Genomic DNA, 8452 nt, shown 5'->3' with positions numbered 1-8452 from the left:
CATCCATCCATCCATCCATCCATCCATCCATCCATCCATCCATCCATCCATTTTCTGTGCATGCTTACTCCAGTTAGGCGTCATAGCGGCGCTGGAGCCTATATGGGGGTGAGACTGAGTAAACCATGGACAGGACGCTAGTCTGTAGCAACCAGATAATCCTTGCTTCAGATCCCTGTCAGACCAACAAATGGGTCCTTGGCATAAGGTCCTTAATCCCCAAGTTGCTCCCGGTGTGCAGTTCAGCATGAATTTGGTGAATGTGAGGCATCCTTGTAAAGTGATTTGAGCATCTGACTTATATGAAAAAGCACTTTAGAAATGCAGTCCATTTGACTTGGGGGAGAAGTATAAATTAATGAATGCTATATGCTGGTTGTTGTGGTGATCTTGTTAAAGCTGTGTAGATAAACAATTTTCAATTTCATTTTATTTTAATTTATGTAGCGCCAAATCACAACAAAGTTGCCTCAAGGTGCTTCACACAAGTAAGGTCTAACCTTACTTGTACAAGCAAGCAGGCGATAGTGGTAAGGAAAAACTCCCTCTGATGATTTGAGGATGAAACTTCAAGCAGACCAGAATCAAAGGGGTGACCCTCTGCATGGGCCATGCTACAGACACAACTGACAATACAGGAGATTATGTGATCCGCAGACTTTTTATTCACCTCAGGACACAAAGTAGTCCTGCACCCTGAGAACGCAAAGCCCGGGCCGGTACGTAAGGTTTAATTAGGTCAGCTAGGTAGGGAGGTGCCAGTCCATGAATAATTTTATAGGTTAGTAGCAGAAACTTAAAATCTGATCTCACAGGGACAGGAAGCCAGTGAAGAGACGCCAAAATGGGTCTAATGTGGACAGCTGTAGTATTAAAATACAGATAGGTGCCATTCGGCATCGTAAGTGTAAATTGTACATAATTGGGTCTGCATGACATGATATTCACCTTCTGTTCCGAGAGGTATATTGTTTTTAATGTGTTTGGTGCCACCGTTGTTGCAGATGTATGACATGAAAATTCAGTAAGGTATATCTTATATATTATATTCCATTTCTAAGGTGGAACTATGCTAGTATACTAAGGTATATCTAAATATCTAAAAAGGAAGAGTGAAATAGAAGAGTAGAAAAGAGTAGAGTAGAGCCATTTAGGTGCCTGGTCTTGAGAACCAGGGATGGTAGGTTGAAAAGCTTTTTTATCCCATGGGAACTCTGCCTACCCACCTAAGTGGCTCAAGAAAAAAGTATATATAATAATAAATAAATAATAGGATATAAGAAAGATAAGGCATCATATATATAAGTTATATTTAAATATTAAGGGTAATAAACAACATATACAATAAATATGGTACTATATAATATACAGGAGTAGGTATTAAAACCTAAATATTAATACAGGAGAAGATTATAGTATAGGTAATTTAGTATGTAGACTAGTAGTAAAATTACGAGTTTATTATAGTCGTAAATTATAACTCGTAACTCGTATATAATTATAACTCGTAAATTATAGTTAGTAGGCCAAGCTATAAATCTGGTATTTTATTATAGAAAGAGAAGCTATGATGTAATGTGTATTGGTATCTATCTAAAGTAACTCTGCTAGCATACTATAGGAAAATAAAAAGCAAAATCTATATGCTATCAAAAGGAAATCTAAGAGTGGAGTAAGAGTCATGTAAGAGTCAAGTCTGTGGTTATGAATAGTGCTATAGTGCTATTTAGTGTGCAAATTTCATACTATACAATTTGTGCTATTGCACGCTGTGACCACTGTGCGCGCTCACACTATTTGGACCCGTTGACCTCAATGAACCACTGACGCACACCAAACTGTAAGTCCCCTTTTTCTTGTTCTTAAAATAATAAAATATCAAATGACAAGGATCTGTTTTAGGCATTATATGAAACAAATAATGAATGTTTTTTTCATTCATTCAATGAAAAGCATATGTCATGAGGTCTTTCACCTCATGACATATGCTTTCCTTTGAACTCATAAACATTCATTATTTGTATATAGAGCTGAAACAACTAATCAAGTTAATCGATTAAAATTGATTATTAAAATAGTTGTCAACTAATTTAATCATTGATTAGTTGCTAAATAACTTTGTTTTACCACAAATGTTTTGTTTCTTCCATATAATCAACCGAGCTTTGCTTTGAATCTTGAACCAATGAAGGAGTGCTTCGAGCTGCTGCATCGTTGGTTTCATTTGTTTTATTTTGCTTTATCTTCATTTTTCTCCACTAAAACCCTAAAGAGCATATGTCTGTGAGGAATATTGACCTTTTTTATGTTAAACTGACCTGTTATGGTCTTCTGAAACAGTTGATAGATGTATTTTATGCTAACGCTGATGCTAATGCGTTAGCATGTCTATGGCGTTTTCAGTGTTAAAGTTAGCATTAAGCTGCTGGCATTTCAGCATGTTTGTGCATTTGTTTTCTGTATAATCATTAATGGCTCAGCGTTTGTTGTAAAAGAGTCAAATGTATTACAAATTATAAATATTTTTTAATTTATTTTTATTTATATATTATTAATAATAGCAACAATAATAATAGTAATAATAACTAATGATGCTACAATGCAATTTTAGAGAAAGAGACGAGTCACATGTGTCATTGTGAAATGAAAACATCGTTTAAAAGTTATACAGAGAATGTTGCACATATAATGAGTCGGCTGCAGTTTTTGATTGAGGTTTTATGGTTAACTGGTTAAGCTAATTGCTCATTTGCAGCAACAAAAATACCTCTTTTTTCACCATATATTTTATAACATTGATATGTTTCAGTGTTTTATGGCAACTCAGCCCTTTGATAAAGCAATGTCATTTGAAATAATTATTTTTATTCTTTATTATAAACTGTTTTATTCTTTATTATTTTATATTTCAACAGTCAAGGGACATTTAATGATTTGTTGATTTTCAAGTATTTTAAGTTTTCAAATAATGTTCTGTTATTAAAGTGAAGGAAGGAGAGAAAAATTGTTTCCATGGCACATTTTAAAAAAATTCCCCGCTAATCCTATTAATCGATTAATTGTGTCGAAACCCCATCAGATTCATCGATGATCCAAATAATCGTTTGTTGCAGCCCTATTTGTATACTATCTACCGTTGCACGTGTGACGTGTAGACGTCTCGGTAGTCTGCAGTTATAAGGTGACTGTATATTTTGAGATGTGTTTTTTCTGACAAAAACGCTGTTTTATGTTTGGTCCAATACTATATATATGATGTAACTCCTGGGCTCAACTCCTTTGTAGCACAGAGTGCAGTTACTCCGCAGTAGGCTGCTGTACTACGTTGATACCTTCGTGTTCCAGTAGTATCTTATTGTATGATCACACGTGAGATTTGGTCACCATTATTAAACTCTGATTTGACACTTCAACAAACTGCTACTGAATCATTTGATTTGATGGTCAGTGAGAATCTATTTCGTGTTCAGGTACGAGGTTTTCTTATTGTGTTCCCATTGTGGTCACTGCCAAAATCCACCTGCTACTGGCCCTTTTTAATGTTTCACCACATATAATACCTTTGAAAGGTTTCTATTTTTTCTCAGTTGAAGGTTCCCCATTGAGGTAGTGCACCTCCGCCGTGGCCCTGAGCAGAGGTTTGAGTCATTTAATTAGCCACGATTCTTTTTTCTGTCATAAACCATGTAGGCGCACGGCCTCCTTTAATTGAACGACCTTCCGTATAATTACTGTCTTTGTGAATGAGAGACACACAGCAAGTACATCCCTTTATGTCTCCGTCCTTCTCCCTCGGAAACTCTGGGAAGGGATCCGCGCACACCTGTGAGGATCACAGACTCCTCTGTCAGTTCAACAACCCAGTCAGTGCATCTGGAATGAAAGAGTTTGTGAAATCCGCCGTCTGCTTTCAGACGTGAGTGCCCCGTCTTTGTGTTCGTCCAACTCCACTCAACCGGCCGAAGGTCAGCTTGTCTTTGTTCTCGAATTAAATCCAAAGTCATTACGGTGGATGTCAAGGGATCAAATGCAGTGGAAGCATATGTCTTTATTTTTATTGACGACAAACAAAATCACAGATTTGATTGAACCTCATTGTTACATCTGTGATCACACAACATTTTCTTTTCCACCTCGTCATCTCCAAAGTTCAGCTGTGAGACCGAATCGGAGCTGCGAGGGTTCAAGAAGCGTTTATCAGTGTTCCCAGCCAGCTAACCTGAAGAAACAAAAGGGGCCGTGCTGTTAAAAATAAAGATGGAAAGACGACTTATTTTTCTCGCTGAAAGTAAAAAGGTGAAGATGGGTTCTTGGGTCATTCGGGAGTTTTGTTTCATCTTGTCACAGCTGAAGTTAATGTTCTCTAAGCTTGATTATGTGCCAGACACAGTGGTTATAAAACGTGAAAATTACATTATATTGATGGATGGACCCCAAGGTGAGCCATCTAAATGTGGCTGGGTGGATGAACTAATCAAACCTAAAGTATAACAGCACAACTGCACCCAGAGAAACCTTAAAAATAACCAAAAATGTTAGTGTTCGAAAAAAAAAAATTTAAAGTTTCTTAGCTCTGCTTAAATTTACATCTCCACTGCAAAACTCAATAGTTTCCTTGTCAAATCAGACCGGTATTTGCAGAATATTTTGTGATAATTATTTCATTTGGAAAGCATTTGATTTCACAGCAAACTAGAAAAGTAGACCACCGCGCTCATAGAATGCAAACCTACACCAACACGAGTTTCTACGTTCACAAATTTTTACCATGGAAAAAATTTTCAAGGTCAAAGTCCTGTTAGAAATGACTTTTCATAAGATAAATCAGAATACAAACTATAGATAAAAAGGGCTTTTCAATGTTAAAAGCAAACATCCACTAAATCCACAATATGGATCAGATCCAGATCAAACTTGTCAGGTGACAGTGAGTGCCAGTCTGCACCTCACTTTCAAATATGAGAGTGATTGGGGCATGTTTGATTAAAATATAATGTAAAATATACATTAAATGTGGTTTTCAATGTTAAATTTAAATGGTCACAAAATCTGTAATCTGGATCAAATCCAGATCAAACTTTGTGAGATGATAGTGAGTGCCTGTCTGCACCTCACTTTCAAATATGGGAGTGATTGGGGCACATTTGATTAAAATATAATGTAAAATATACATTAAATGGGGTTTTCAATGTTAATTAAAATTGCCACAAAATCTGTAATCTGGATCAGATCGAGATCAAACTTTGTGAGATGATAGTGTCAGTCTGCACCTCACTTTCAAATATGAGAGTGATTGGGGCACATTTGATTAAAATATAATGTAAAATATACATTAAATGTGGTTTTCAATGTTAATTTTAAATGGCCACAAAATCTGTAATCTGGATTAAATCCAGATCAAACTTTGTGAGATGATAGTGAGTGTCAGTCTACACCTCACTTTCAAATATGAGAGTGATTGGGGCACATTTGATTAAAATATAATGTAAAATATATATTAAATGGAGTTTTCAATGTTAAATTTAAATGGCCACAAAATCTGTAATCTGGATCAGATCCAGATCAAACTTTGTCAGGTGACAGTGAGTGCCAGTCTGCACCTCACTTTGAAATATGAGAGTGATTCAGGCACATTTGATTAAAATATAATGTAAAATATATATTAAATTGAGTTTTCAATGTTAAATTTAAATGGCCACAAAATCTGTAATCTGGATCAGATCCAGATCAAACTTTGTCAGGTGACAGTGAGTGCCAGTCTGCACCTCACTTTGAAATATGAGAGTGATTCAGGCACATTTGATTAAAATATAATGTAAAATATATATTAAATGGAGTTTTCAATGTTAAATTTAAATGGCCACAAAATCTGTAATCTGGATCAGATCCAGATCAAACTTTGTCAGGTGACAGTGAGTGCCAGTCTGCACCTCACTTTGAAATATGAGAGTGATTGGGGCACGTTTGATTATAATATAATGTAAAATATACATTAAATGGGGTTTTCAATGTTAAATTTAAATGGCCACAAAATCTGTAATCTGGATCAGATCCAGATCAAACTTTGTCAGGTGACAGTGAGTGCCAGTCTGCACCTCACTTTGAAATATGAGAGTGATTGGGGCACATTTGATTAAAATATGATGTAAATGGAGTTTTCAATGTTAAATTTAAATGGCCACAAAATCTGTAATCTGGATCAGATCCAGATTAAACTTTGTCAGGTGATAGTGAGTGCCAGTCTGCACCTCACTTTGAAATATGAGAGTGATTCGGGCACATTTGATTAAAATATAAATTAAATTTGGTTTTCAATGTTAAATTTAAATGGCCACAAAATCTGTAATCTGGATCAGATCCAGATCAAACTTTGTCAGGTGATACTGAGTGCCTGTCTGCATGTCACCTTCAAATATGGGAGTGATTGGGGCACATTTGATTAAGATATAATGTAAAATATATTAAATGGGGTTTTCAATGTTAATTAAAATCACCACAAAGTCTGTAATCTGGATCAGGTAGGTGATAGTGAGTGTCAGTTTGCACATCAATTTCAAATATGAGAGTGATTGGGGCACGCTTGATTAAAATACAAAGTAAAATATACATTAAATGTGGTTTTCAATGTTAAATTTAAATGGCCACAAATTCTGTAATCTGGATCAGATCTGGATCAAACTTTGTCAGGTGATAGTGAGTGCCAGTCTGCACCTCACCTTCAAATATGAGTGTGATTGGGGCATGTTTGATTAAAATATAATGTAAAATATACATTAAATGGGGTTTTCAATGTTAATTAAAATTGCCACAAAATCTGTAATCTGGATCACATCGAGATCAAACTTTGTGAGATGATAGTGTCAGTCTGCACCTCACTTTCAAATATGAGAGTGATTGGGGCACATTTGATTAAAATATAATGTAAAATATACATTAAATGTGGTTTTCAATGTTAATTTTAAATGGCCACAAAATCTGTAATCTGGATTAAATCCAGATCAAACTTTGTGAGATGATAGTGCGTGTCAGTCTACACCTCACTTTCAAATATGAGAGTGATTGGGGCACATTTGATTAAAATATAATGTAAAATATATATTAAATGGAGTTTTCAATGTTAAATTTAAATGGCCACAAAATCTGTAATCTGGATCAGATCCAGATCAAACTTTGTCAGGTGACAGTGAGTGCCAGTCTGCACCTCACTTTGAAATATGAGAGTGATTCAGGCACATTTGATTAAAATATAATGTAAAATATATATTAAATTGAGTTTTCAATGTTAAATTTAAATGGCCACAAAATCTGTAATCTGGATCAGATCCAGATCAAACTTTGTCAGGTGACAGTGAGTGCCAGTCTGCACCTCACTTTGAAATATGAGAGTGATTGGGGCACGTTTGATTATAATATAATGTAAAATATACATTAAATGGGGTTTTCAATGTTAAATTTAAATGGCCACAAAATCTGTAATCTGGATCAGATCCAGATCAAACTTTGTCAGGTGACAGTGAGTGCCAGTCTGCACCTCACTTTGAAATATGAGAGTGATTGGGGCACATTTGATTAAAATATGATGTAAATGGAGTTTTCAATGTTAAATTTAAATGGCCACAAAATCTGTAATCTGGATCAGATCCAGATTAAACTTTGTCAGGTGATAGTGAGTGCCAGTCTGCACCTCACTTTGAAATATGAGAGTGATTCGGGCACATTTGATTAAAATATAAATTAAATTTGGTTTTCAATGTTAAATTTAAATGGCCACAAAATCTGTAATCTGGATCAGATCCAGATCAAACTTTGTCAGGTGATACTGAGTGCCTGTCTGCATGTCACCTTCAAATATGGGAGTGATTGGGGCACATTTGATTAAGATATAATGTAAAATATATTAAATGGGGTTTTCAATGTTAATTAAAATCACCACAAAGTCTGTAATCTGGATCAGGTAGGTGATAGTGAGTGTCAGTTTGCACATCAATTTCAAATATGAGAGTGATTGGGGCACGCTTGATTAAAATACAATGTAAAATATACATTAAATGTGGTTTTCAATGTTAAATTTAAATGGCCACAAATTCTGTAATCTGGATCAGATCTGGATCAAACTTTGTCAGGTGATAGTGAGTGCCAGTCTGCACCTCACCTTCAAATATGAGTGTGATTGGGGCATGTTTGATTAAAATAAAATCTAAAATATACATTAAATGGAGTTTTCGATGTTAAATTTAAATGGCCACAAAATCTGCAATCTGGATCAGATCCAGATCAAACTTCGTCAGTTGCTAAAGGATACCAACCTGTACAACACTCTCAAATATGAAAGACAATTGACCTTTTTTGACACAGTTATGAAATTTTGAAAAATTGTTCAAAGTTAAATATACAGATTTTTTTCCAGTTTTCCAAGTTTTTTTTTTTCTGACTTTGCCCTTTGACCTTAAAA

The sequence above is a fragment of the Thalassophryne amazonica genome, chromosome 2 (assembly GCF_902500255.1).
Source record: "Thalassophryne amazonica chromosome 2, fThaAma1.1, whole genome shotgun sequence".
In the NCBI taxonomy this organism is placed as follows: domain Eukaryota; kingdom Metazoa; phylum Chordata; class Actinopteri; order Batrachoidiformes; family Batrachoididae; genus Thalassophryne; species Thalassophryne amazonica.
This window is presented reverse-complemented; position numbering follows the sequence as displayed.